We start from the raw sequence: 5,253 nt of genomic DNA on the forward strand, positions 1-5,253 counted from the left end.
ATGATGTGACTTTCATTTGAATTTCATTTCATTTGTATTAAATAAAAACTTTTTTTTCTTTGTCCAGAAGCCTATTTTTCTTTCCCCACCGTTAGCAAACAGTAATTAACATTTGGTGAGGTAACACTGTGCTGCACATATTCCTAGGTTGATACCTGCTTCTCCTTTTAGTGTAGTGAGGCCATGATTAGTACTAATTAAATCTGAACATATTGGCTGAAAGGAGAATATCTGAACAATATATTTAATGGTGCTGTACAGCAAATTTACATCTACATGAATACGATTACAGACGCGGCCGTGCAATTTAACACACAATAAAGCCCAATTAACTGCCGTGTCCATTTTCAGCTCATCGCTAATAGACTGGCCTATATTTATGTTTCCTGTCTAAATTCATGAGGCACATAATATTCTTATAATTTCCATCTACAGCAATGAGCTGCCCAGTGTTTGGGGCCGATCCAGCTGCTATATCCAGCCTGTTTCCATGGGCTTCCGCTCCCCTTTCATGACAAATGACAGCATCAGCCTATATCAATCTGCCCCACAGGATGCTTTAATCCGCCATTAAGCAGATGAAATGTTGCACTGAGCCCGCAGAGCAGCAGTGACGGCAGGAGCGGTTCTAAAATTCATATGCACGCCCCTCCGGCCTGACCGCAGTCATGGACACCCTGCGTCAAACCACCCAGTGCAGCAAAACACAAACCTCTTCCTCCTCGGAACTGGATCCAAAGGTCTCAGTTATCCCCTATTTATACGCAGTGTATATTTACAACGGGCCGGATGATTAGGATGCTAGCGAGTAGCGCAAGAGCAAAGAGAATGTGGGGGAAATCTTCCTCGGCTATTCTGAGGAGACAAGGGGTTTATCAGGGGTGAGCCACCTCTCTGATGTCAAAGCTTGTTTTCAAAGAATCTGTCAGAGCTCCTTTACCAAGGTGCTTATCACCTCCTGCAGCTGATCCCTAACAGCTTTTTCCTTTATAACTTCTACATAATCAGATAATTTATGTGAGGCTGAGATCTAGACTGCAAAAGACACCAGGGAAAGAGAAATGAAGAGAGTCAGTTACACTGAATCAGTGCACAAACAGCAAGAGCGTCACTCACAAATCTATGTGTAACCATAGTTTTTAAAACCACCCACGATGAGATGTTCAGGACTCAGCACCCTTGATCTTTCTTTCATCTGTGTGAGATGAGAAGGTGAAAGGTTTTCCAACGTCGGTGTTCGTGTGGAGCAGTTAGAGCTGATCTGATCTGCAGCAACAGTGTGATGTGATCAAGTCAGAGTCTGTGCCACGAAGAATTGAGGCAGCTTTGACGGGAAAAGGTGGTTCACGCAGGTACTAGCTTAATAAAGCCTGGTGAGTGTATGCTTGTATGCCAAGAGATGAGGAGAGAACCACGAGGCACAACCGCAATCTGATTCAGAACTAAATATACGGTTGGACAGGATGCAGCACATGATCGTCACCCACATAGCTGTCCTCAAACGGGAGCCTTGAATTATGCCAGAAAATCCAAAATGTGAAACAAATGATGCAGCAAAATGTGATCTGATGTTAATAATAATGTACTGAGATATCCAGTGTTTCTGAATATCTTCATACATCAGTTATTCTGGTAACTCTACACACACTTACACATCAGTAGCTGGAGAGAGCTGTTTCATCTGCTTTAAAAATAGTTGAGATGTTCATGCCTGAAAAGAGTTGCGGGCACGCTCAGAATCTGAAGAATGAGCACTAAAACTTTCAGCTTTCAAAAGAGCAAAACATCCTTCTTTTTTTTTTAAATCAACGACAAACGCAGGCGAGGTTGATGCCAAATAAAAAGATACATGCATTTAAAAAAAACTTTCCCTACAGTTGTCAGACCTGTTGCAGTGTCTGGTGGTTCTCACACAAATGAACAAATAAATAAATAAATAAATAATATGGGATCATCATACATAAAAAACAAAAAACAAAATCCCAAAATCCAGCTTCTGCGTACGGTGATTTTGTCAGCTATAAAATCACACACAGTCACCTCTTAACCGGATTACCATTGGAGCCAAGAAAACAGCATGCTATGATTTACTCGTGAAAGTGGCTCCTTTGACACTTTCCTCATGTTTATGTCAGCCATGCTTAATGCTTATAATTATGTTAAGAGGGAAGAATGCAAAAAGGAGACACTTTTAAGTGTAAATCATGGTACGAGACACAAATTTAAAGTCAAGACATGAAAGACAAAATCATTTATTCATATATTTCATGTGAATCCATCCATTACTCGTTAAATGTTTGACTCAAAACCAAAAACGCCCTCCTCACGGTGGTGCTAGAGGGTTAGTCCGCAGAAGAAGATCTATCCTTTCCCGGGGACCTTGAGCGTCTGCACAAACTTCCAAGGCAATCCTCCCAATAGTAGCTGAAGAGGTGTTTCATTTTGAACCAGCGAGCTAACAATGTGAGCCCTGGAGCGTGACTAAAACGAGGGGGTAAAGTCAACAGTTTGTGCTGAGAGCATGTCAAACTGTGAAACGTGTTTACTAAAGAGCTTTGCATTCCCTGTTCTCTGAACATGGTGACGCAGACCAGGAATTGTGGGAAACTGAGGAAAAAAATCAGCAAATCCTGGATTTTGCCACCGTTGCCGTTAGGGATAAAAGGACGAGTGCTTTGTTTTCCATTTATCACGATGTCATTAGTGCTGCTGTCATCACAGGCTTCCCCCTGGATGAAGAGATGATCCTGGGCACCAGAGGCTGGCATCAAACCAGCTTCTTTCTCTGTTTATCTTAGACACTCATTAAAAGCATGTCATGTCTTTAATGTCTAATTTGGAGAAATGCAAGTTAACCAGTTAACCAGCTCGACAGACACCTTAAGCAGCTGTCATCGGGTGATTTATACACGCCTGTTTCATCAGTCATGCTTCCAGCCCAGCAATCAATATCAGCCATTTCTAACTATCTGAATGGGAAGTCCTTGTTTTTAAGTCTTCACTTTTTTCCTCACTATGGGAGGAACGTGGAGAGTAACAGAATATAAAAAGCTTACTGTGTTTGTTTCTATAGTTACACCATTTGGTGCATGTCCCATTTTTATTCTTGGCCGGTCAAGCGAGGAGGGCAAGATTTATTTAGAGGATGCAATGAAAAGTGTGATACAGAATGCTGGGATGCTTATGGCATCTCTGCTATTTGACCCACACTTAGAGGAAGGTTGCTGAGTGGTTCACAGCGTTGTCCTAAAAGCTTTACCGCCACCGATAAAAAAGCAGCACTTTTACTGAATAATAATTCTAGCAGCTCTGAAGGTTCATTTTTCACTATATTGAAGCATAAATTGCACTGAAGTGTCCTACCCTAGCAACAAATTCTTCCATACAAGCAACTCATTATCAGTCCTTAACTGGATAAATTTACTGGTGTGTTAAACTATTTAAAAAGAAGATTTTTCCTAGTACGTAGAAATATCACAGACAGCGGTTACAATAAAACGAAACTCAAACATTTCCAGCGTTGCAGCTGGAAGCAAAGTGTGAAAATGCTTGAGCGCTGCACATGGATCACTTCATCAAGTGTCAGGCTCAACTTAAAAGATGACCCATAAAAGGCTACTAGGTATTTTTATCTTAACATGACCTTGTGCAGCATACTGAATACACATTCTCACATTCTCGCTGCATCCAGTGTGCTCGATGTGTCCACGCTCTGCTTTGTCACTGCAGAAAAAGAATGTCAAATTTTCTTCACCTGCTTATTCTGCTGAAACTTTCTTTTGCACACTCAGTTTGCCGAACAGCAGTGTTCTGTTGCATGAAATATGCAGATGCTGTAATCACAGAGGAGGGGACTTTCCCTCATTTGAATCTTATTTAACCTCAAAACACGCAGCCATTCATCGCAGAGATTCGGTTATTACAAGCGCTTGCTCAGCAACTAAACTTTATGAGAAATGAAGCCAGAGACGTCCCGTGCTATATTTATGTGGCGTCTTATATACTTATTTCCATCACAGGTGGCTTAGGTGGCATATTTTCAGCTGTATAATGTTTTTTTTTTCCTCTCTCTCTCTCTCTCTCTCTCTCTCTCTCTGTGTGAGACCAAACAGTTTCCAACACCTGTTGTGCCAGCTGATGCCAGGTTATTGTCCCCATGTTTGGAACAAATGGCCCCTCCGGAGCCGAAAGTTGCCTGAACTTAGAGGCCCTTAACTCTAGAAAAGAACAGAAATATCTCCACACGTCATCATTTTGCACAGGCACACCTTTGGTTGAGATACTAAACTTTATTCTTGTGATACTCTAAGAATCCTGTTCAGTGTCTGAATCCCTGCTGACTGGTTTATCTTGCAGATAATGATAGTTTGTTTGGGCATATTACATTGCATTCTCTTAGTCCGCCCTCCATGGTACTTTAATAAGGGATTGGTTGATAGGATAGGTTACACCCTTAAAAATGAAGTTGCGTGTGATATCACACAGGTCAGTGATCAAACATCAGAAGACACTGTTCATTTCAAAGTAGCTAAAAACAAATCGATTAAATAGCTAAAGAATCATTTTATCTCTGGGTAAAGGCTTTATTACTGTTTTTCTACTATTTCTTAGCTTTAACCCTTTTAAAGGGAACATTAACTGGGTTGCATTCTGACACATTTGCATATTCACACTTGTGTCTAAAAGAAAAACCTTGGAGGAACAAGATATCAAATTATATTCAGTTGATTTTTTATTAAATGTATTTATAAAATGATGCATCATATGAAAAAACATGGATATCTATCTATAGTACATCACATTTCCTAACCTATACAGTATAGTGTCAGGGGTTTTAACTGTACAGATTCCATATAATCAAATAAGACTTGTTTTTTTGAATAGGATTTTATCCTCCAACCCCCACCCCAACACCCTTTTTTTAGTGAGAGAAGAGGAGAAGGGTAGGTGTTGTTTGGGGCAATCTTGTCCAATGGTCTTTCTTAAATTAGCCTTGGGGGCTGGAGGCTCCCCTCCCTGCACTGACAGAAGGAGGAGCCTGTGCAAGTCACAGACTACTGTTTCATTCACCTGCACAGCCCTGCAGCATTCACCACACTTGGGTCTGTGCAGCCACACAAGAAACACATAGAGGAGATTCCAGCGGGCCCAAAGTTTCTTTTTTTTATGCTTTATTTTTCTCACTTAAGAAGCATCAGCCTCCTGCTGCTGCTCACTTGTTTTAACTAAATTACAAGGCAACTAGCAGCAGAC

Source organism: Pelmatolapia mariae, linkage group LG6 (assembly GCF_036321145.2).
Source record: "Pelmatolapia mariae isolate MD_Pm_ZW linkage group LG6, Pm_UMD_F_2, whole genome shotgun sequence".
Lineage (NCBI taxonomy): Eukaryota > Metazoa > Chordata > Actinopteri > Cichliformes > Cichlidae > Pelmatolapia > Pelmatolapia mariae.